General features: G+C 31.6%; 1 protein-coding gene and 1 pseudogene across 7 annotated transcripts in view; both read left to right on the forward strand.

Moving 5' to 3' along the window:
* Dlg2 (discs large MAGUK scaffold protein 2) overlaps nucleotides 1-27,049 on the forward strand; it is a 2,050,987-nt gene that overhangs the window by 71,526 nt on the left and 1,952,412 nt on the right. The gene's annotated exons all lie outside the window — the stretch shown is intronic.
* On the forward strand, nucleotides 4,002-4,139 carry LOC124089400 (U2 spliceosomal RNA; annotated as a pseudogene).

Genomic DNA, 27,049 nt, shown 5'->3' on the forward strand with positions numbered 1-27,049 from the left:
TACTTTCTCACTAGTTTAAGTTTCTACTCAACTGCTATCTCCTCAGGCCTTTTCTGATCATCCTGTCTTAAATAGTCACCTTTTTTCCTGTCACTATTTTTTCTCTTTAGTTAATTTTTCTTTATTGTACATATCAACATGTACATTTATTTGTGGTACATTATCTCCCAACTGTAATGTAATCTTCTTGAGGGCAGGGGCTTGGCTGTCTTGTTCACTCTTTTAATCCTAACACTTAGGAGAGTTCATAGAATTTAATAGAAATGATGTGACTTGGTGAATGAGGAAACAGTTAATTTACTCCTGGTTGTTGAGTTTTACATTTTGACAAGATAAATGCATTAACATTTTCTTTGTTTTTGCTTTTTTCTTTAAAATAAAAATTATGAGATTCTTAGATGAAAAGTACAGTGTTGAAAAAGATATTTATTTTTAAGAGATCCTTGTGTGTGGGAATTATGCATTTTTAAAGGGTCTTTCTGCCAAGAGTTAAGGGTATTAGAAATTGCATGTTATAGGGTAAGAAAAGAACCTTAGGTTAATTATGCTACTTTATTGCTAGGCAGTCTCTTGGAATTTGCTTGTATGCAACAATCTAAACAACAGCATTTAAAATTGGTAGACCTATTAAAGCATGAAATTTTTTTCTTGTTTACATGTCTTTCTCCTTTCTGAGGTTACTGTTGATAATAGGAAAAAAATTATGATGTTTGCAACACTACCAAAATTCGACAGTAAAAATATGAATCTCTGTTAATACATAATTCAGTTCCAGGTATTTAATGTAGAAGTCTTCTTAGATATATCTTTCTTCTTTTATGTACTTAGTCTTTCCCCTTAGATTAGTTGACTGAATCTCAGCTCTTTTGAGAAATATAAGACTGCTATTTAAAAATGTATTCTTATTGATGCAGTTTTTCATCATGATACATTTTTCATTAATTTATTTGTTAATTGAATAAATATTTATGGTGCACCTATGATGTGTCAAATGTTATTCTAGGTGCTGGATACACACACACACACACGTGTGTGTGTGTGTGTATATATATATATATATATATGATAATATTCATATATATATATATATGTCTGTATCTATTTCTATATGTCAGTGAAAAAGACAGATATTTCTGTTATCATGGAACTTATAGTTAAGTGGTGGTATATTAGCAATATCAAAATAAGAGAAGGAGAGGAAAGAGGGGAAAATGTAGTACCATGGAGGGGAAGAAGGGTTGTTGTTTTAAATAGAGTTAGTTATTAAAGTTTTGCCAAAGAAAATGTTAGAGTATATTTGAGGGAACTGGTGTTAGTCATATGGATAATTTCAGAGGAAGGAGTGAGTACAAAAGTCTTGAGTTTGGAGGAGCATGCCTAAATTATTCCAGAAATAACAGAGGAGACCAGTGTAATGGGCTCAATCACTATTGATTGAAATAGTAGTAGGAAATGAGCTTGGTTGTTGTAAGAGGACAGATTATGTAGAGAATTCTTGGCCATTAGAAAAAATTTGACTTTTACTGTGAATAAAGATTTTCAGAAGAATGATGTAATCTGACTTATGCTTAAACTGATCAACTCTGCATTGCATGTTGAGAATATTGACTGAAAACATCTGAGGAAGAAAATGGAAGAGAAGTGTTGGAAGTTGACTGTAATATTCCAATGAGAGTAGTTAGATTCTAGATTTTGAAGATAAGAAAAATGGGGTTTGTTAATGAATTGGGTGCCAGATATGAGAAAAATAGAGGAATTAATGAGGACTCATATTTCTTTTCTTTCTCTTTTTCCTTGGGAATCTAAAAGTATGGCATTCACACTTTGAGAGATGGGAAGGTCTAGGAAAGCAGCATATTTGAGGGAAAGGGTGAAAGATCAGGATATGTTAAATAAGCAGTTGGAAATAGAAATCTGGAGAACCAGGGATATATCAATGACGGAAAATTTAAATTTAGAAGAAGTAAGAATATTGGTGTTTTTAAAATAATGAAATTGAGGGAGAAGCAAGAGGTCATGAAATACATAATATGAATATTTTTTATTAAATTCTATGAAGCTGATGATATTCGTAAGTTAGACAGTTTAAATTATTTTCTTGACAAATTTTATGCAAAATAGCTTCATTAAAATTTTATATAGAAACCAGTTAGTTGAATATAGAACAGCTTTTTATTAGCTTTTACCTTTTCAAAATTAAGAAATTAATCTCCTAATTTCTTGAAAGTGTCAATTACTAGATAAAAAATCTAGTCTAACTGACTTGAGTTCTAATTTCTAAAAATAGTAGCAATATGAGATTCAATTTTGAATTTAAAAGAGGTCATATTATTCAAGCATTTTAAGGCTCTGAATTATTAGCACACATGAATTTAACTGTTAAGCCTTCTGCAATTGATTTAGTAAGATCATCTCTAATGTGACAGATATTAGGGCTAGAAATAGATGACTCTTGGACTTTTCAGAGATACTGACTACAATAATAGGCCAACATTATATAAAATAAGTAGAAAAGGGATTTATGGGAAATATTTAAGATAATTTACAGAACTAAGGAAGACTAGATATTAGACTCAGAAAACAGTAGATAAGAATAATAAAGCAAAGTTAAGATTTCTTCACAGAAAGAATGAGATACTGGTGTTGTGCCTTTACCAGTGGCTACCAGCTTCCCATGCTGTTGGACTTTGGCTCCTTATATTCTTGATTGTACTGCAGTCACCAAGAATTATTTTTGACAATCCAAGCATTCTTTGGTCACTCAATGATGAATGAAAACCCTTGCTTGTTTAAGAAATTGTAAATATTGAATTCTGCCTTAAAAAAGACCTGATATTTACTTGTGCATGGATTTTATAAGGGTTGCAGTTTGTGAGTTATTGGTAAGTGGGTACTTTAAAATCAGACAGAATGAAGTGTGTATGTGTGTAGGGAAGGAATTTTGTGTATTTATGAGATTTGGCTCAAATGTATATAGTTTCCTACATTCACCTAATGTTTCTTGCAGAAAATTGTGGTTGAGTTTCTCAGAGGGAAGTCTTAAGTAGAGACTTGAGCAGGATAACTTCTTGATTTGATTAAACAAGGAAAGATGGACAGGTAATGGACCAGAAGGAAAATATAGACATTTAGGCAAGAAAAGAATGAAAATAAATCAAATTAGAATTAGCAAAAAGTATGAGAACTTTTTTAAAGAAATAAATATCAAATACACTTTGAGTCCCCAAAGGGCAATTTTTTAAAAAAGTTTATTTGTTTTAATTAGTTATACATGACAGTAGAATGCATTATGCACTTTGATATATCATACATAGATGGGATAAAATTTCTCATTTTTCTGAGTGTACATGATACAGAATCATATTGGTCATGTCACATATATACATATGGTAATAATGTCTGTTTCATTCTACTATCTTTCCTATCCCCACATCCCCTCCCCTCCTCTCCCATCACTTCCCTCTACCTAATCTAAGGTAACACTATTCTTTCCTAATGTTCCCTGCCTTATTGTGAATTAGCATCCGCATATTAGAGAAAACCTTCAGCCTTTGGTTTTGTGGGATTGGCTTATGTTGCTTAGCATGATATTCTCCAACTCCAACTATTTACTGGAAAATTCCATAATTTTACTCTTCTTTAAAGCTGAGTAATATTTCATTGAGTATATATACTACATTTTCTTTATCCATTCATCTATTGAGGGACACCTAGGTTGGTTCCATAGTCTAGCTATTGTGAATTGAGCTGCTATAAACATTGATATGGTTGCTTTACTATAGTGTGCTGATTTTAAATCCCCCAAAGGGAAAATTTTATTATTATTTTCTTTTTCTCACTGTGTGATATAGATCTAATGATAATTTCCGTTGTTGAGTGCTATATGCAAGATGTTGTTCTAGGTTATTTATGTAAATTATTGTTAAGTCTTACAAAAGTAATAGTTGTCATGGTTTTATAAATTTAAAGAAAATTCCAAAATTCTAAACTTGAGAAACATTATCGCTTCTCGGCCTTTTGGCTAAGATCAAGTGTGGAGAAACATAATGAACCCAAATTATAAAAGTAATTACAAAAACGTATGGGTAGAAAAATGTCAGAGTAAGAATTCCAAAAGTTCTTCCTTCTGTAAGAGCACATATAGCACCAGTGAAACTCCACATCATATACAACCACAAGAATGAGATCCTAATTAGAATAAGTTATACTTCATGTATGTATAATATGTCAAATACACTCTACTGTCATGTATATCTAAAAAGAACAAATAATAAAAACCTTATTCTGGTTACATTCCACATTTCCTAGATCAGTAGTAGCCTTGAAAATGAAATCATGTATTTCTGCTGTAGGTGATGGAATAAATGTGCCTATTTTCCAAGATTATACTCATCTGTCCTGATTTATTTTGTGGAAGAGGAGCCACTCAAAGGTCTCACTTTTATTTTATCTAGCTCAGAACTCACCCATTACTAAAGCAGCTAGCTACCCTGGAGAATTTGTCAAAAGCATTTATAGGCAAATGTTTTAATTGCTGTTGTTGGATATAATAAGTAACAGTTGGAGCAAATAATTAACTGAAAAACTTTGGTTAGTTACTCCAATGTCTGAGCTTTGGAAAAAGTCTAGGGGATGAGGTATTTTAGTGAATAAGAGCTTTGTAAAGCTCTCTGACATATTATTAGAATTCTGAGAGGCCATGTGCATGCATATAATTGTGTACATGTTCCAAAAAGACCTGAATTGGCTGTAAGTAGTTATTCATGGCTAACCTCGAGGCTCTGCAGAATTAGGAAATGAAAACTAAGTCAGAGCTGCAAACTGCTCAATTAGTTTTGGAGGTATGTTGTCCCAGTATAACAGAAGCTCTTGCACAAAGACTGGGAGACATTTTGGTTCCAGATGATTAAGGAAATATTTACCCAATCATTAGCTGACCACTAAGCAAATGGAACAGAGGCTATAGAGATTACACCTGATAGAGAACACAAGCTTTACAAAATTAGTTTAAAAAAGGCAATGAATAAAAACTATGGCAAGCTGATTAAATAAAATGTGGGGGGAGAAGAGAGAGTCTTATTTCCAAAGTTACCCCATTATAACAAACTAAATGACTAGTTTTCAACAACAAAAAAATCTTTAAGACATACAAGAAAACAAAAATGTGGCCCAAAAATGTGGCCATAGGAGAAAAAGCAATAAATTTAAATGTACTTGGGGAAGCTCAGACATTGGACTAACTAAGCAAGGATTTTAAGTAAGTGCTTTAAATATGTTAGAACACTAAAGAGAACCATGTAAAAAGAGCTACAGAAAATCTTGAGAATAATGTCTCACCAAGTAGAGAATATTAATGAGATAGAAATTATAAAAAGTTACCAAAAAGGAATTTTGAAATTGAGAAAAATTGTAATGGAGATTAAAAACTCACAAAAGGAGATCAACAATAGATTTGAACAGGCAGGAGAAAAAAACCTGTGAATTTGAAGATAGGTCAGCTGAGATTGTATATTCTGAAGAACAGAGAAAAGAGATTGAATAAAAATGAACAGAAAATGGGAGTTCATAACCCACTTGAATCAAATGTATGGATGATGATATGTCATGAGCTTTGTAATGTTTTGAACAACCAATAAAAAAAAAATGAACAGAGCCACAGATATCTGTGTGACATCATTAAGTATACCAATATAAACATAAGGGAGTCAGTCCTGAGAGAGGAAAGAGGCAGAAAAATGTATGAAGAAATAATGGCCAAAAACTTATGAGATTTAATAGAAAAAACATTAATCCACACATTGATAAGCTCAGCATACTTCAAGTAGGATAAACTCAAAAGAAATTAATACTTGGATACATTATAATCATACTGTCAACAGCCAAAGAGAAAGAGAGAATCTTAAAAGAAGCTAGAGGGAAGCACTTCATTTTGTCCAAGGAAGTTTCATTAAGATTAATTAACAGCTGGCTTTCCATTAGAAATAGTAAAGGCCAAAAGCCTGTGAGAGACACTGTTAGTCTTGAAAGAAAAAAAGAAAACAAAACCTTTCAACTGGAATTCTATATCTAGTAAAACTTTCTTTCAAAACTGAAGAAGAAATTATGAAACTTTCAATAAAAACTTCCCTATAAGAAATGCTGAAAGCAGTATTCAGGCTGAAAGAAATTACACTAGACAGTAACCTGAATCCACACAAAGAAACAAAGAAAATGGTAAGGGTTTGAAGCTTGACTTGGTGATATAGCACTTGGCTAGCATGCACAAGGCTCTGAGTTTGATATCCAGCACGGCCCCCCGCACCCCCCCCCCCAAAAAAAAACAAAACAAAACAAACTGCATAAAACAATACTGATAAATCTATTTTGATGGACACATAGTATATAAAGATGTAATTTGTGACAATAACAGCATAAAGTGAGGGTAGAACTCTATTAAAGAAAAGTGTTATATTCTTTTGAAACTAAATTGTTATTATTCCAAACTAGATTGTTATAAATTAAGGTGTTAATTGTAATTCTCAGAGTAAACATTAAGAAAACAACTAAAAATATATAGTAAATTAAATAATAAGGGACTACATGATATTAGAAAATATTTCACATTAAAAGAAAAGCAATAATGGAAAAAGAAAAAGCTGTAGGGCATATAGAAAACAAGTAGCAAAATGACAGAGGTCTCTCCTTATCAGTAATTTTGTTAAATATAAATGGATTAAACCCTCCAACTAAAAGTCAGAATAGTTTAAAATCATGATCCAACTGTGTACTGTCTACAAGATATTCTTAGATTTGAAAACAAATATGTTGAAATTAAAATGATTAAAGAAGATATTCCATGTAAACAGTAAACAAAAGAGAGTTTGACTAATATGGGAAGAAATGACCTTTAAGATAAAATTTTCATGTAAAAATATTATATGACAAAGTGGTCTATCAAGAACACATAACAATTCTTAACTTATTCATGTTTAACAACAGGGCCCCCAAACCAAACTGATGTATTTTATGGGAGAATTAGCTTGATAATAATAAAAAGCATGTTGAACTTAACCAGTATTAATAAATTAAGACCCATGTCTTATATTCTTCTTCATTTTTGAAAGATAGTTTTGCTGGATATAGAATTCTTAGTTGAAAGTTTTCTTTTTCTTTCAAGACTTTAAAAATGTCTTCTCACTGAGTTCTGGACTTTACTATTTCCAATGGAAAGCCAGATATTTATCTCCAATATTCCTCTTTCATTAATGATAACACAACAATAAAGAAGATCAATGAGGAAATAGAAGATCTGAATAACACTGTAAGCCAAATGTCCAGGCATGGTGGTGTGCATTGGCAATACCAGAGACTTGGGAGGCTCAGACAGAAGGATTTCAAGTTCAAGGCCGGCCTCAGCAACTTAGCAAGACCCTGTCTCAAAATGAAGATAAAAAAGGGGTGGGGATATGGTTCAGTGGTTCAGTGGTTAAGCACTCCTAGATTCAATCACTGGTACAAAAGAGAGAAAGAGAGAGTGAGAGTAAGTGCGGGAGTGTGAAGCCAAGTAAACCTAATAGACATATAGAGAATAATCCACTTAGTGGTGATAGCAGATTCCACATTTTCCTGAAGTGCATAGGGAATATTCTCCAGTAAAGACTATAGACTAGGTCTCAAAAGACATTTCAATATATTTAAAAAGACTGAAATTATACAAAGTATGCTTTCCAACCACAAACAAATCAGATTGAAAATCAAGAAAAGAAATTTGAAAAAAAATCATAAGTATGTGTTTGACAGTGATCAAAGAAGCACTTACAATTAGAAAAATGTAACAAAACAAAAACATGCCAAACTTATGGCATGTGGTTGAAGTAGCTCTCAGAAGGAAATTAATAGCTCTAAATGTCTACATTAAAAAAAGAAAAATTATTTTAAATTAATAACCTAATCTTGTCCCTTAAGAACTTGAAAAAGAATAAACTAAGCCCAAAGTAAGCAAAGAAAAATTAATGCTAAAGATTAGAGCTAAGATAAATAGAATATAAAAGAGAGAAACAATAGAGAAAATCTATGGAACCAAAATTGTTTTTTTGAGATTATCAACAATATAAGATCCAAAACTTTAAAAGTTTTAGAAGGAAGCATATATTTAGTACTTTGCAATGGATTAAATGTTTGTATCTCCCCAATATTTTATTTATTGAAGTCCTAACCTCCAAGCTGATGGAATTAGGAGGTGGAGCATTTGGAAGTAATTAGATCATCAGGGTGGATCACTCATGAATGAAACTTCAGAGAACTCTTTTTCTCTTTTTCCATCATATGAGGTTAACAATGAGAAGTCATCAGTCTGAAATCTGGAAAAGGTTATATTTATGAAACCTGACCATTGCTAGTATCCTGTTCTTGGATTTCGAACCTCCAGAATCACATGTGAGAACTAAATGTTTGTTGTTTAAACCACTTAGACTATTGTAGTCTGTTAAAGCAGCACAAACTGACTAAGAGAATTGTCATGACCTTGGATTAGGTAATGATTTTTATTTTTTAAAGTATTTATTCAAAGTACACTTTACTGTCATGTGTATCTAAAAAGACTAAATAATAAATTTATTTTTATTTTTAGATACACATGACAGTAAAGTGTACTTTGACATATTATATGTACGTGGAGTATAACTTCTTCTAATTAAGATCCCATTCTTGCGGTTGTACATGATATGGAATTTCACTAGAGGTGTATTCATATATGAACATAGGAAAGTTATGTCTGATTCATTCTGTCTTTCCTATTTCCATCTCCCCTCCCTTAACTTCGTTTCCCTTTGTCTAATTCATTGAACTTCTATTCTTCCCTCCCCACCCCTTGTTGTATGTTAGCATCCACATATCAGAAAGAACATTTGACCTTTGATTTTTTGGGATTGACTTATTTCATCTGGCAGTCTTATTTCACCTGATAGTCTCCAAATCCATCCATTTACCAGCAAAAGTTATAAATTCATTCTTTTTTTTTAATGTCTGAGTACTATTCCATTGAGTATATACACCATTATTTTCTTCATCCATTCATCTGTTGAAGGGCACCTAGGTTGGATCCATAGCTTAGCTATTGTGAATTGAGCTGCAATAAACATTAATATTATTTTTTAAATAAGCTACCCAAAGCACAAATAACAACAGAAAAAATACAATAAATTGAACTTCTTAACAAATTTTTCTTAAAAAAGTGAAAAGGTAACTCACACATGGGAAAATATTTATAAATCATGCATCTGTTAAGAATATCTAGAATATGTAAAGAATTCTTTGAATTAATATAAAAAGACAAAAAGCCCAATTCAAAAATTGTCAAAAATTTTAAAAGATATTTTCTCCTAAAAAGATGCACAAATAGGCAGTGAACATGTGAAAAGATGCTCTCAGCATCATTAATTATTAGGAAAATGTGAATCCAAACCTCAAAGAAATATCAGTTCAAAATCACTAGATGGCTATAATAAAAACAAATGAAAAATAATAATTATTGGCAAAGATGGAAACTATAAAACTTTGCTATGAAAAATTAAAAAGACCTGAATAAATGGAAATATACTCCATTTCCATTGCTTAGAAAAGAAGCATTGTTAAGAAGTCAATTCTCAAATAGTTCTATACATTCAAGCACTGTCAGTCAAAATCTCTGCAGACTTTTTTTTTAAATTGACAAATGATTTTACAATTTATGAAATGAAAAAACTCCTAGAATAGTTAACTTAATTTTGAAAAAGAAGGACAAATTAGAGGACTTATTATAAAGCCAAAACAATCAAGACAATGTGGTATTGGCATAAGGATATACTTACAGATCAATGGAACAGGAAAGAGTCTCCAAAATTAGATCCAGTGTACAGGATAAATTGTTGACAAAGGTGCCAAAATAATTCAATGGGGAAAATGATAATCTTTTAAACAAATGGTGCTAGAACAACTGGATAGGTATGTAATTTATTCACATCATAGAGAGAATCACCTCAAAATGGATTATGGACCTATGCTTAGGATTGAAAAATATAAACCTCTGGAAGAAAAACTAGAGAAATTCTTGCAACCATGGAGTAGACACATTTCTTAGGACCCCAAAATGTGAAAGAAGCAGTTGAAAAGCTGAACCTTATAAAAGTTAAAAACTTCTGCCCTTCAAAAGACATCATCAAGAAAAGAAAAAGGAAGCCAGAGTCTGGGGGAAAGTATTTATGATGCATATATCTGACAGTTTAGAAAGGACTCTTACGACTTTAGAATAAAAAGATAAACCACTCAATAAAAAGTGGAAAAAAAGTTAAGACACTTCACAAAACAAGATATTCTGTTGGCAAATGAGTACATTACAGTGTGTTCACCATCTGTAGTCATTAGGGAAATGTAAATTAAAGCCACAGTGAGATACCATCACATAATTTTAGATAGCTTAAAACTAAAAAGGCTCGCAATATCAAATGTTGTCAGGAACACATACATTTCTGGTAGGAATGTGAAATGATATTATTATCACTTGGAAAGCGTTTGGTAGTTTCTGAAAAAGTTAAACTTTTATTTATCCCAAACTTACCATTCTCTATTTGTATATGTTTACACAAGGACAATGAAAATATTTGTTCACACAAAGCATTATAGGAATGTTTATAGCAGCTTTATTCATAGTAGCAGCAGACTGGATCCCATATGTCATTAGGTGAACAGATAAATCAACTTTGGTAAATACATATAATGGAATACTATTTAACAATTAAATAAAATCCATTAAACTATGTACAACATAAATTCCCAAAACATTATGTTAACAAAGTAAGCCAGATACAAAAGAGTACATATGATATGATTTCACTTATATGAAATTCTATTTAAAAATTAATTAATTTTGACAGAAAGCATATTAGTAATTGCTTGAGGTTTGGAGTCCAGGGGTAGGAGCACAGATTGAGAAGTGGCATATAGGAATTCTTTTTAGTCCATTTGCTTATTGATGAACATTTGGGGTGTATTATGAAAAAGCGGTTGTAAATATTTCATACAATTCTTGAGATGAAAATTCTCTATATTTTGTTTGTTGTTGTATTCCATGAGTAGACATTTGTAAAAATGCATCCTATTTGTAAATTATACCTCAATAAAATTGATTTAAAAAAATTCACGGAGGCTCAATGATGTGAAGATACTTAACCAAGTTTATTTAGTGACAGAATTAATTGAAACCCTTTCCTCTTTCTATTATGATAAACAGTCTTTTTATATCCACAACAGGTGCTTGAACAATAGTAAATTAAATATAAACCACAGCAGAGGAATTAAAGCTTTTAAAGGTGAGACAAGAAAAATATGCAGCTGCCCCTATAGATGCTTGGTTCTGCATCTGTGCTTCTTCCAAACCCTGATTCAAATTACTATGAGTTGAAAGTATTTGGAAAAAAAACCCATTGTATCTCCACTGAACATGTGCAGGCTTTTCTTCTTGTCATTATTCCCTACACAATGCAATATAACAACTATTTACATAACATTTAAATGGTATTATGTTTTATAAGTAATATAGAGATAATATAAATTATATGGGAAGATGTGCATAGGTCATATACAGATAGTACAATATTTTACATAAGGGGCTTGAACATTGATGGATTTTGTTATCTGTGGAGGGGAGTGTCATGGAAACAATTCCCTATAGATGCTGAGGAATTACCCTATATTTCATTCTGGAGGTGTAATTAGTGGAAAGGATAGGAAAGATAACTTAGATATTCTCTTCTCTTTGTTTATTGTAACTTGGGCTCAATGTGATATATTTTTAAATCACAATTATTTTTAATTATAATAATCTATCACTAGACTGCCATTTCATTAAAGGAAGGAGCTTCACCTAATTCACTTCTATTTCTAGATCTGAATATACATGAAGGCTTAATACATGGGAATGAATGAGTGAATAAGTGAGAAGTATATGGTAGGGCTCTAGTGAATACTTTCTGTTTGTTAACAGGTATAAGAGTACGCCACTTTTGAACTGGAGGAAAATACTGCTAAAATAAACAATGGAAGTTTGGTTTTGGAGATTTGTATTAGATCTGATTTACCATTTATTGACTGTGTGATTTAGAGCAAAGTTATTTTATCTCTCAGAATCCTATGTTTTAAAGTGAAAATTAAAGGTGGTAATATTTATGGGGTTGGTTTTGAGAATATGTGGAATAATGTATTGTAATATATTTTCTGACTGAAACCTTATAACCTTATGGTTCAGCATGATAACTGGTATACTATAAGTGCTAAAATCAGTGCCATAAGCATCATTCATTATTAAATTATGTGGGAGAGAAATCTCGATTAAAAGACTTACACATCTAAGAGAACTAACTGTGCTAGAGAATGAATGGAATATTTGCTAGGTTTATATCAGTGAAGTTAATATATAATACTTTCCATCAGTATAGAACCACTTTTGCCAACACTTCTTATGAGATTGATTTGACAAAAGTCTTCTTTTTTATGTTTTATCCAATTAAGCACTTATTACCAAATATGCTTCTGTCTTTATTATGCTATGACTTTATATTTCTAATTGCTAATATAAGAGCAGTCTTGAATTAAGGTTTAAGCCTTAATTTGAAAATTATGTATATAGTTTCTCTATTGTAATATTGACAGGAATTATAGGGCTTTTGAAAGTTCTTTTGTAATTTACTGTCAGTTCAAGTAAAGAGAACTATGGAAGTTTACACAGATTTTTTTTAAAAAAGAACTTTATAGAGGTTTAAATTATTTATAACAAAGTTTATCCATTATAAGTGTACTTTCAACAAATTTTAGTAAGACTTTCAAGTGGCAAAATGATCAGTGCAATACAGTTTTATAATATTTTATAACATTCACTGTAAAAAAGGTCCTTACTGTCAGCCCCAGACTATAACTGGTCTGCTCTTTGTCTCTAGAAATTTGCCTTTTCTGGACATTTCATATAAGTTGAATCTTACAATATGTTATCTTTTGTGTCCACTTGTCCTTTATTTATAATGTTTTTGTTTCATCTATACTATAGGCTGTATCAGTAGTACATTCCTTTTTATTGTTAAATAATATTCCACAATATATCTGTGTGCCACATTTTAAAAAGATCCATACTCCAGTTGGTGGACACTTGAGTATTTTATATATATATATATATATATATATATATATATATATATATATATATATATATACATACATATATATATATACACACACATATATACATTATATATATATTTATATGTATACATTAAATTTATATATATATAAATTTAATGTATATAAATAAATTCAATTTATATATAATGTGTATATATATATACATATGATATGAATATATATATATATATATATATATATATATATATATATATATAATATTTCTCTAAACATTTATATAAATGCATTGGTATAGACCTATATATTCATTTCTTTTTGGTAGATTCCTAGATGTGAAATTGCTATGTTATATGCCAAGTTTATGTTTAACTTTTACAAAAACTTCCAAATTATTTTTCAAAATGACAGTTGCATTTTACAATCCCACTTGTAATGTATGATGATTCCTGCTCTCCACATTTTTTTCCAATACTTCATATTGTCTTTTTTATTTTAGATATTTTATTGGGTGTTTAGTAATATCTTATTGTGGTTTAAATGTATATGTCCCTAGTGATCCATGGAGTTGAATATCTTCTGTTATGCTTACTAGTTCTTTGCATATGTTCTTTGGTGAAATGTGTCTTCAAATATTTTGCCCATTTTAAAATTTGTTTATCTTTTTCTTTAGTTAAAAATTATTTTATATATTAGATATAAATGCTTTAAATATATGATTAAATATTTCCCTTAGTCTTTAGATTATATTTCATTTAAGTTTCAATAAGTCCAGTATATTGATTTTTTTCTTTTACCCTTTTCTAACCTGATTAGTATATTATTTTTTTTACTTTCTTTTAGACATTTTATACTTACTTAAGTTTTTACATTTAGATCTGTGATCCATTTTGAATTAAGTTTTGGGTATGGTGTGAAGTAAGGGTCAATTCTTTTTCTTTTATATTTTGCATATGGATCTTCAATAGTCTTAGTCCCATTTGTTGAAAAGATTATCCTTTCCCTAGTAAACTGTCTTGACACCTTTGTGGAATAGACTTCTCTTTTAGTCTCTTGAAGAATGAGGAAACATTTTAGTCTTTTCTAGACTTTGACAACTAATTCTACAATTTAAATTTGAAAAGCATTTTCATTTCCAAGGAAATAAGTCATTTTTGTTCATTTTTTGATGTCTGTAGGAAATATAGTCATAACCATTTGAGTTTTTAAGTAAAAACTTTGTTAATGATTTTTTTCTTAATATATTATCATTTCTTTTAATACAGAAGTCTATAGGAATCTATACTCACTATGTATATTTAAGGTTTTTAAATCTGAGACACCTTGCTTTTTGCTGGTGTTGATTTTCTACATGGATGGCAACTTCAGTGCTTAAAAAAATTTATATAATATTTACTTATTTTAAATAGTTTGAATTTAAAGTTTTGTGTTTCCATCATATCAAACTAGCCTTCCAGGGGACAGGTACCACAGAAATTTAGTTATCTGATGAAATATTTTCTCCTTATCTCTTTTTTTTTGAGATAACTAGAAGAGAGATATTTGTAGCAAGGTTTTGATTGAAGTTAGTCATTTAAAGAACAATTTTGTAGGCTCTACTGGGGACTGTGAGGCATTTTTGTTTTGTTATTCTGCTGTCATTCTGATTACCTGGTGCACATGGGTGGGCTCATATTTCCTGAGTTGTTAAATCTGAGCAGCTGTCCAACTCATCACATCTGCTACTACATCTGTTCTGTAGATTCCCTTAGGCTTTTGGATTTTAGAAAAATGATTATATCTTAATAAGAAAATTAGTTATATAAAAAGTAACACAAACTCCTATTAATCTGTAGAAATGCTTTACAGTCAAAAGGCCTTGTGATATTTTCATAAAATTAACTTGCAAACACTTAGTGGATTATACTCAAAACAATAATTCACTTGACTTTGTAAAACAATTTTCAGACTGAAATAATATGACTTTATGATAGGCTTCTATTTGTCAAAGTGAAATGATAAATGATGAAGGAACCACCATATAATTGTTTTAAAGTAATTTTGATTGATTATAGTGGCTTTCAAAATGAAATTTTCAGAGTATGAGAGTTAGTGGGTGATTATGGGCAGAAGCTCAGAGGATGCTAAATCAGTGAAATGCTATGAAATTTGGATGGAGTAGAACTTGAGTTTCACATTATGAGACTTCATGTAACTGTAATAGTACACACACAATGAAGATACTTTTTGTATTTGGTTCCTAGAACATTGTATTGGAAATTTATACAAAGTTCATTTCTACAATATCTCAATGTAAAACCTTAGTTTTATTTGACCATCAAAACATCACAGCATTACTTGTGACAAGCCATTGTTCTAAGTGTCAAGAATTGTCTTCTGGGTGTCTGGATGTTTACATTGTTTGATATTTAGTTAAATTAACATAAAATTTGAAATTACTATTCCTGTTTTGATCTTCATACTTAAAACAATAAGAATTTTATAATTCTCTTAAAAAATTAATTTTACACATTGTAATTATATATATTTAAGGGACATAAGTATAAAATTCCAATACACCTAACTGTGTAATGATCAGATCAAGGTAATTAGCATTTCTATCACCTCAGGCATATTTCATTTATTTGCGGGGGACAAAGTCCTTTGTATTAGCTATTTTGATATAATCAATTACTAATTTTCAGTCATAGTTATTGTACTGATACTGGTCTATAGAACAATAGAAGGGATTCCACCTATACAACTTCCTCCCTATTCCCAGTAACCATTCTTTCTCCATCCCTTTCTTCCCCATATCCTTCCCATGCTCTGGTAACTAACTAGTCTTCTGCTATTTCTTTGAGATCAACTTTTTAGTGTCCATATAGGGAAACATGCAATATTTGCCTTTCTGTGTCTGACATTTTATTTAACATAATGCCATTCAGTTCCATCCATGGTTCTGCAAAAGACAGAATTTCATTAGTTTTTGTGATTGAATAATATTCCAACATGTAAACATATTGCATTTTCTTTATCCATTGATGAATACCTAGGTTGAATTAGTATTTTGATAATTGTAATAGTGTTGAAATAAGCATGCAATTAATCTCTAGGATGGACAAAGAACTGAAAAAAATGTAACACCAAACCAAACAAAAACCAAATAACCCAATAAATAAATGGGCAAAGGAACTGAACAGGTACTTCAAAGAAGAAGAAATATGAATGGTCAACAAATATATGATAAAATGTTCGACATATATATCAATTAGAGAAATGCAAATTAAAACCACACTGAGATTCCATGTCACTCTATTCCAAATAGCAATTATCAAGAATACAAGTGGGCTGGGGCTGTAGCTCAGTGGCAAAGTGCATGCCTGGCATGTGTGAGGCAATGGGTTTGATCCTTAGCACTGCATAAAAATAAATAAATAAAATAATTTAAAAAATGCAAGTAACAATAAATGTTGGCAAGAATGTGTGGGAAGAAGTTTCACTTCTACATTGCTGGTGGGATTGAAAATTAGTGTAACCACTGTGGAAATCAGTATGGAGATTACTCAGAAAACTTGGAATGGAAGTACCATTTGACTTACTTATCCCATCTCTCAGTCTACAACCAAAGGACTTCAAGTCAGCCTACTGTGGTGACACAGCCACATCAATGCTTATAGCAGCTCAATTCACAATAGCCAACCTATGGTACCAACTTAGCTGCCCTACAACAGATGAAGGGGTAAAGAAAATGTGGTATATGTACACAATGGAATATTACTTGACCATAAAGAAGATTGAAATTATGGCATTTTCCAGTAAATGGATAAAACTGGAGACTTATCATGCTAAGTAAAATAAGTCAGTCCCAAAAAACCAAAGGCTGAATGTTCTCTCTGATATGTGGATGCTAACACACAACAAGAAAGGGTAGGGAGGGGAGGATTTGAAATTCATTGGATTAGACAAAGGTGAATGAAGGGAAGGAAGGAGGGATGGGAATAGGAAAGAGAGTAGAATGAATTCGATGCAACTTTCCTATTCTTATATATGAATACACTACTGGTATAATTCCACACCATGTACAATTAAAAGAATGGGATCCTAATTAGAATAAGTTATACTCCATATATGTATAATATATGAAAACACACTCTGTTGTCACATATATCTAAAAAGAACAAATAAAAAATTGAAAAAAGAAGTTTCAAGAAAACAAAGAAATAAGCATGCAAATGCAAATGTCTCTTCAAGATACTGATTTCAGTTCCTTTAGATATATACCCAATAGTAGAAGTGCTGGATCATGGACTATTTATATTTTTTAAAAATTTTTATTTTAATTAGGTACATATGACAGCAGAATGCATTTTGCTTCATTGTACACAATTGCAGCACAACTTTCCATTTCTCTGATTGTACATGATGTAGTGTCACACCATTTGTTCAGTCATGATAAACAGATGGCATTACATTAAAAAGTTTCTACACAGCAAAAGAAACAAGAGCAGGAAGAGAGAACCCACAGAATGGGAGAAAGTTTTTGCTAGCTACTTTTACAACAGAGAATTAATATGAAAAGAATTCAAAAAAAATTAAACACACACACAAAAAAACTGAATTAATAAATGGAAACACAAACTAATCAGACACTTCTCAAAAGAAGAAATATAAATGGCCAACAAATACATGAAAAAATATTCAATATCTTTAGAAATTCTGGAAAGGCAAATCTATGTTGACACTTCCTCTCACCCCAGTTAGAATGGCAGCCATCAAGAATACAAATAATAATAACTGCTGGAGACGATATCAGGGAAAATGAACACTGAAACACCATTGATGGGTTTGTACAACCACTATTGGAGACAGTATAGAGGTTTTTCAAAAGACTAGAAATGGAACTAAGGTAGGAGAGAAGACATAAGAAATGGTATAATGAAAACATATGGGAGAATGCAAGAGTGGCCATATTTAAAGTTTGCTTTCACATGGATTAAAAGTCCAAATTTAACAGAGCTGAAATCAATGAAATTGAAACAAAAAAATAAAAATATAGACAAAACAAAAAGTTGATTCTTTGAAAAAATAAATAAAATTGACAAACACATAGCCATGCTAATGAAGGGAAAGAGAGAGAAAATTCAAATTACTAAAATTCATGATGAAAAAGGAAATATCACAATGGACCCTACTGAAATACAGAAGATAATCAGAAACTATTTTGAAAATTTATACTCCAATAAAATAGAAATTCTTGAAGACATTGACAAATTTCTAGAGACATGTGACTTACCCAAAATGAATCAGGAGGACATACACAATTTAAACAGATCATTTTCAAGCAAGGAAATAAAAGATGTTATCAAAAGAGTACCAATCAAGAAAAGCCCAGGACCAGATGGATTCTCAGCTGAGTCCTACAAGATCTTTACAGAAGAATTAAGACCAACACTCCTCAAATTATTTCATGAAATAGAAAAGGAGAGAACCCTTCCAAACTCATTTGGTGATGCTAGTATAACTCTGATACCAAAACCAGACAAAGACACATCAAGGAAAGAAAACTTATGGCATTTGGCAGTAAATGTATGGAATTGGAGACTATCATGCGAAATTAAATAAGCCAGTCCCCAAAAATATGAAAGAGTGAATATTCTCTCTGATGTGCAGATGCTAACACACATTGGAGGGCTGGGGGATTAAAAGGCCATTGGATTAAACAAAGGGTAATGAAGGGAAAAGAGATAGAATGGGAATAGGAAATACAGTGTAATAAATTGGACATAACTTTCCTATACATGACCAGTGTAACTCTACATCATACACACCACAAGAATGAGATGTTATACTTCATGTATAATATGTCAAAGTCCATTCTATTATCATGTATAATTAATAGAACAAATAAATAATTTTTAAAAAACTAAAAGTCTAGATATATTCCACATACCTTGATCATAAACATCACTATTAAATCAATTATTAGACCTATTTACACATACACCAATATAGTACTGTGTTCACAAAGTAGAATGCATCAAAAACAAATAATAAAATGACCCCTACCCTGATAATGGTTAATACATTCCCATCCTGATAAGGTGGATATGTCAGTAAATGGTCCACTCCCTCATCCCCATAATGGTCAACATGCCCAGTTAACAACACAAAGGAAAACTAAAACACCCTTTTAGATCATGTCTCTGTACTATTATCTCACATGTATATGTATGCTTAGCTAAGATATAGCTAGTGAGTTCCTCTCCAATACCCATTACTTTACCCTATCTCTCAGAGTGTGTACTTCTTTTTTTCTCTCAATAAATTCAATCTGTCTCTCACCTTGACCTATCTATATATTTCTTTTTGTGAAGACATCAAGGACTCTCATGGTCTGAATTGCGATTCACCTTCCTTTTGAGGGATCTCTTCAGGACCTGTGTCCTGGTGACAAAACCATATTACCCACTATCCCATTCCTTGGTATTTATCCTAAAGAACTAAAGTTAGCATACTATAATGATACATGCATACACATGTTTATAGCAACACAATCCTGATTATGGGACCAGCCTAGGCATCCATCAATGGATGATTGGATAAAGAAAATTATATATACACACACAGTCTCACACATGTGAGCATATACACAATGGAGTCTTATTCATAAAGAAGAAATGAAACTATGTCATTTGCAGACAAATTATATTAAGCAAAATAAGCCAAACTAAGAAAGTCAAAAGTTATGCTTTCAAAAATAAATGATTTTAAACAAGTAGGCATTAAAAGTAGGCTGATAACTTCAGATATCCCATGTTTCAAGAATATTCCTGCAAAATTCAACTCAAAGTGCATAAAAACAGAGGAATTAGACCGGAAACCCTGCACATACAAGAAGAAAATGTAGGCCTGACACTCCAGCATATTGGCTCAGGAACTGATTTCCTTAACAAGACTCATAAAGTACAAGAAGTAAAATCAATAACCAATAAATGGGATGACATCAAATTAAAAAGCTTCTTCACAAGAAAGAAAGCAATCAAAAGTGTAAAGAGAGAGCTTACAGGATGGGAGAAATTCTTTGCCATTTGCACTTCAGATAGGGCATCAATTTCCAGGATATATAAAGAACTCAAAAAACTTAACACCAAAAAACCAATAACCCAATTAATAAATGGGCAAAGGAACTGAACAGATGCTTCTCAAAAGAAGAAATATGAATGGTCAACAAATACGTGAAAAAAATATTCACCATCTCTAGCAATGAGAGAAATGCAAGTTAAAACTACACTGAGATTTTATCTCACTCTTGTCAGAATGCCAATTATCAAGAATATAAGTAACAATAAATGTTGATGAGGATGTGGGGGAAAATGTTCACTCATACACTGCTGGTGGTACTGCAACCACTATGTAAAACAGTATGGAGATCCCTCAAAAAACAAAACAAAACAGAACAGAACAAAACAAAACAAAACACAACCTGAGAATTAAACCACCATTTGACCAGCTATCCACTCCTTGGTATATACCCAAAGGATTTGAAATCAGTATATTTCAGTGATGGTGTCACATCAATGTTTATAGCAGCTCAATTTACAATAGACAAGCTATGGAACCAACTTAGGTGCCCTACAACAGATGAATAGATAAAAAAATGTGGCATATATACACCATGGAGTATTACTCATCCATTAAGAAGAAATACTTCATGATATTTGTGGGTAAATGGATGGATCTGGAGACTATCATGCTAAGTGAAATAAGCCAGTCCCCAAAAGCCAAAGGTTGAATGTTTTCTCTGATATGTGGAAGCTAACCCACAATAAGTGGGGAAAGAATAGAAATTCAGTAGATTAGACAAAGGGAAATGAAGGGATGGGATGGGGGTAGGGGGATAAAAAGGGAAAGACAGTAGATGAAACAGACATAACTTTTTCATGTACATATAAGAATACACAACAGTGAATCTCCACATTGTGTACGTCCACAAGACTGGGATCCTACATGCTTGTATAAATATATCAAAATAGATTCTACTGTCATGTAAACTAAAAAGAACCAATTAAAAAAAAAAAGAGTTGTTTTTTCCTTAATATGAGTAAGCTAGAGAGAAAAAAATATATAGGTGGGGAGGAAGGATCAGAATCTCATGAAAAGAGAGACCAGTTGAGGAAAGGAGCCAGGGGAGGGAGGAGGGAAAGGAAAGACAAGGTACTTGGGAAAGATATATTCTATTGTTACGTTGTGTTCATGTGCAAATACATTAAATTTTTTCACTATTATGTGTAATTATAATGCACCAATATAAAACATGAAAAAAGAAATAATTTTAGACTAATCTCATTTTAACATGAAGACAATGGGCCCAGAATAGTTAACCTGCCAATGTAACACAGCTAGTAATGAGTATAACTGTCTATAAATGTTTTATCTTTAATACATATTATTGCAGTATATACTCATAGACTATATGAAATTTAGTTTAGTAAATGACCTAGGAATTATCCCCACATCTGTTGAGATGGATTACAAAACTATTGTTGATTTGATTTTTGCAATGGAACAATTAGTACATTACATGTAAAAAAAATTAAAATGAATAGATTTTCGGCCATGGAAAATTACTTTGAAGGATTAAAATTTATCCAGCACCTTTTAATTGCAAGAAAAGTAGCCATTTCATCCAAATTCTGCATTATTAATACTGTGTCCCTTTACTCCTAACCCTCCCTTTCTTTTGTAATTACTCCCTATTTCCTAATACTAGGCTTCTTGTTGAATTGCTAATAAAATCCAAGAAATGCTGAGGAATTTAATTCAGATGTAAATGGAATTATTTGGGTTGTTTCTGTCTCTGCTTTTAAAAAATTATAATATGAAACAGTGTGCTCTTGCTGAAAGCCCTACAGATTTCTCAGCTTGACACTTGAAATAATTTAGAGGACTAAAGGAGGAAAAAAAAATCTGTGACTCTTTTACAGCTAATTTATTTACAACAACCACAGAATTGAGAAAAACCTACCCACACTTATATGCCCACAGAGAAAGAAAAATGAATTCTTTTCAAAACAGCAGCTACTTTTTGTCCTCCTGGTGCTTTTTCCTTATTTTGTTTTCTTTTCTTTCCTCCTTACTTTGGTAACTTCAACAGCTTTTTAATTACAACTTTAAATTTACTTCTGAGTTTATCCTAAGTAGGGAATATACCAAAAGAAATAGAATACTACCTCCATTGTTAAGCCATCTTCCAAATATATATTATGTTAAATGGGAACCCCCACAGACCTGGACAAAATTGCCTGGACAAACTAACTTGCCAATGATGGGTCTATGAACTTTGCAAGGTTCCTTGATTATAAAATAGGTCAAAAATGAAAATTTTTAGTTTATTGGGACAGTAAATGTATACATGAGACTTTAATCTTTTAAAGTAAACGTTCATGTTATCAATAGCAGTTTTCTTTTTTTCTTTATAGGTTTGCATAATATGTGACAATTAGAACAGTAGAAAAAATGTTGACCTGTTAGCTCTGAGTTTTTACTTTTTGTTTTGTTTTGTTGGTTCTGGGGATTAAATTTAGGTCTCATCCATGGTAGGCATGTGCTGTACCACTGAGTTGTATCTCTGTCACATTTTTTAAAAATTTTATTTTGAGGCAGGGCCTCACTACATTAACCATGCTGGACTTAAATTTGCAATATTCCCACATCAGTCTCCCAAGAATCTGGGATTGCAGGCATGCACCACCAAATCCAGCTAGTTCTTAAATTCTATAATTCTATGATTTTTCATTTTCTGTTTCTGTGTCATAGCAATAACATTTAAGGTGACACCAGGACAGGGGTCCTGAGGTGGTCCCTCAAAAGGAGTGGACCTTAACTCAGACTGCAAACATCCTTTATATCACCACAAAAATGAATTAAAAGATGAGTCACAAATTGAATTTATTGAAAGAAAGAAGTACACACACTGGGAAACATGGTAGAGTAGTGGGCATTAAAGAAGAACTTACTAGCTACATCTTAGCTAAGCGTATTATGCAAGGAAGAGCACAGGGACAAGATCTAAGAGGAATAGTTCTCCCTTGTGTTGGTAACTTGGCTTGTTATCACTAGGATGGGGAGAGGAGTCATTTACTGATTTGTCAACCATTACTTGTTTGGGGTGCAGAGTCATTTCCTTTTGATGGGCTTTGCTTTATGAACAGAATAGTGTTTTTTTGTTTTTTTATTTTTATTTTATTTTTTCCTGTTAATAAGCTCTTCTTGATTTAATAGTGCCACTTGTTACCTTTAAATCTAGACTTTTAATCTATGTAGACTTTAAATCTGAACTTTAAATCATAGCCAATCTTGTGTTGTCCCACATGCCTTCTTTCTACTTATCCTTATGTTTTTTATCCAACTTCAACTTCATAGCCAAAAATGTCAAAATAAACAATTTCAACACTGAGTTAATGTAAAAGTAGCTACCCTTTGCCCCTGTGAGAATTGTCCTTTGATTTCCCTTTCCTTGCTCAGCATTCTAAATTATTTTTTAAAATATATATATATTTTTAGTTTTAGATGGACACAATACCTTTATTTTGTTTTGCTGAGAGCCATAGCCAAGTAGGAATGACATGGCATTTTTAATTGAAAGGTGACCCTGCTCAGGGATTAGGGTGGCTCCAGGTTTAGTGTAGATCCTGCTGGATTAGGGTGGTTCCAGGTTTAGGGTGGATCCTGCTGGGAATAGGGCGTATCCTGCTGCCTCAGGCGCCTGCTCCTTGAGTTCCCGTTGAGTCTTGGGATTCTGAGAGTATTTTGGGACGCAGAGCCCGGTGGAGGGGAAAATTTCCCAGAACTTGCGTGTAGAGTGCCAGTGAGAGTTCGGGAATAAAGAGTTGCTGTTTGAATCTACAAGGCAGTGTGGTGGCTCGGTTGTTTTGTGCCCAGCCAGACTGCGGCATTGTTTATTTATTTTTACGTGGTGCTGAGGATTGAATCCAGTGTCTCAAATGTGCAAGACAAGTGCTCTACTGCTGAGCCACAGCCCCAGCATTCTAAATTCTGAAGAAAAGCCACATCTAACTTAGAAAGATGTTAGCCCATAAATAATCTTTCTTTAGGCTTACAAAACCTAGAACATCTGGTGACCCTCAGATAACATTATTGCTAGGTATAGATGGGTATAAGTAACTGATTCTCTTGTTTATGTTTTTCTATAATGTCTTCATATTTCATAATACAAATGCAAAGTCTATGTTAACATCCCTTACCAGTTATATAATTATTCCAAACAAAGAAAAAACAAAAACTAGACTCCTAGGGTACAAAAAAATTGTTCCTGTCTAAGGTGTATTTCTATAGCACATATAACTTATGGTAAAACAAACTCTTTTTGAAGATTAACTTACAGACTTTACAAGTTACATCCTTCATTCACCAAAATGGAGTCACTTGGTATAATAAATAAATAAATTAGAATGGCCTACCCCAACCTCCCCAGATTTTTTTAGTAAATAAAAGAAACTGTTCTTTTCAGGTACTTATTCTTGATATTATTAGCAACATATAAAGAAGAAGTTGGAGTATAGCTCAATGGTAGATCATTTGACTAGCATGTGTGATGCCCTGGATTCAATTCCCAGTGCTAAAAAATAAAGCAAAATAAAAGAAGAAGACAAAGGGAAATGAAGGGACATGGTAACAGAAGAATTTATGACAATGTGTAGTTTTTAAAACAAATACAACTTCTAAAAATATATGTAATCATCAAACTTTTAAAATCACAATATATGAATTAATTGTTATATTAGATAGAGCTAAAGAGTAAATTATTACATGGGAAGATGAGTATGAGGAAATTATCAAGAATGCAACTGAAAAAAAAAAAAGAAATGGAAAATAGAATAAGAGGACTCAAGTCATAGAGGCCAGAACAAGGAAGACATTCATTAGTATGTTTGAACAGAAGTTTCAAGAGAAAGTAGAAAAGAGAAAATATTAAAGAAATAATAGCTAAGAATCAGTGAAAACCATGATCAAATTCAGAAAGCAAATTAACCTTATATAAAAATTTAAAAAGAAATCTATGACTAGGTAATCATGGAGAAACTATATATATATATAAAACAACCAAAATTCTAAAATAAACTTACAAAAGAAACAACTTTGCAACAGAAAAACAATGAGAAGTAGCCTAATTATTATCTCATTTATTCACAAATATTTATTGAATGCTAGATACTATTCTAGCATTTGAGACTATAGCAGTGAACAAAAGCAACAAAACTTCTTGCATTCATAAAGTTTACATCCTGATGATAGAAATGTAATAATATATATAAAGTATAAATATAAAATAAAAAAAAACAGATTATAAACTCACTCTTTCTTTTATTCCTTGGCACTTTTTATGTGCCAAATACCATTCTAGGCACTAGAATATATCAATATTTGGGAGCAGACAGAATTATTACCTTCACAGAGCTTACATTCTAAGAGGATAGATAAATAATAGGCATACAGGGGACAAAGGACAGGAGGCAAATGGAAGTATTATGGTTTATATATAAAGTGTCCTCCAAAATCTTATATGTGAGGGAATGCAAGAAAGTTTAGAGGTGAAACATTTGGGTTATGATAATTTTAACCTAATCAGCACATAAATGTCCTGACAGGGATTCATTGGATGGTAACTATGGGCAGGTAGGATGTGGCTGGAGGAGGTGGGTAGCTGGGGGTGTGTTTTTGGGGTACATATTGTGTCCTTGTTGAACAGAGCTCTCTGTGTGCTTCCTGATGCAATGTTCCCAGCTACTTACCTCTGCCACACACTTTTGTCTTGATGTTCTACCTCATCTTGGGCCCAAGGAATAGAACTGGCTGTCTATGGACTAAGACCTCTGAAACTGTGAGCCCCCAAATAAAATTTTCCACCTCTTAAATCATTCTTGTCAGGTCTTTTGATCATGGTAGCAAAAAATCTGACTTTAAAACAGGAAAGCACTGAGTAATGAGATTGATTGAATTATATGTATTTATGAATATGGCACAATGAATCCCATTATTATGTAAAATTAAAATGAATCAATGAAAGATTTTCAAAAAAGAAAAAATAAGACATAAAAATATTTTTAAAACACACATAAGTATACATAGGCTGTAATAATTACTATTTTAAAAAATTGAGTAGGATAGAGGGCAAAAAGTGGCAATTGTAGCTGAGACTAGAGAAAGTTAAAATTTTAAATAGACTCATAGTTATTCAAGTACCTTTTGAATAAGGAGTTCCAAACTAGCATTCAAGAAAATAATAAGTGTATTTTCAGATTAAAAAAAAGTGACTTTGACAGACTTTTATTAAACACACTAAATAGTAGGTAAAAAAAACTACATAAGAAAAGAAGTGAAATATATGAAGAAAAACTAAGACCAAAAAGTTCTTTCAGGCACATATTGTGCATTTATAAAAATTATCCATGTAATATGTTATAATCATCTCTCAACTAATACTAAATACCAAGAATTAGTGTATAGAATATAAAGAAATAAAATGGGAGATCAAAAATAAACAGAAAATCATTCAAAAATCACATTAACACTTTTCATAAAAATATACTACGTAAAAATGACAGTTAAATAACCCACAGTTTGAATTTTCATTTTATAAAGGATATATAGAAATCTTAGAAATTAACAACTTGATATATAGAAATATGTGGGTTGAAAATAATGTGGTACTTAACAGGAGAAATTATATATTTGAGAAAAAAATATGGAAAACTCTTAGCCAAGATTTCAACTCAGAAGTTGTTAAAAGATAAACAAAGTAAACCAAAAGAAAGTAGAATGAAGAAAATAGTAAAGATCAAAATCGAATTTAACAAAATAAACAGAATAAAACAGAATAATACAGAGAAAATTACTGAATACA

Source organism: Marmota monax, unplaced genomic scaffold (assembly GCF_021218885.2).
Source record: "Marmota monax isolate L192 unplaced genomic scaffold, Marmota_monax_Labrador192_F-V1.1 WCK01_AAM20220418_F8-fsc00096, whole genome shotgun sequence".
NCBI classification, from domain to species: Eukaryota; Metazoa; Chordata; class Mammalia; order Rodentia; family Sciuridae; genus Marmota; species Marmota monax.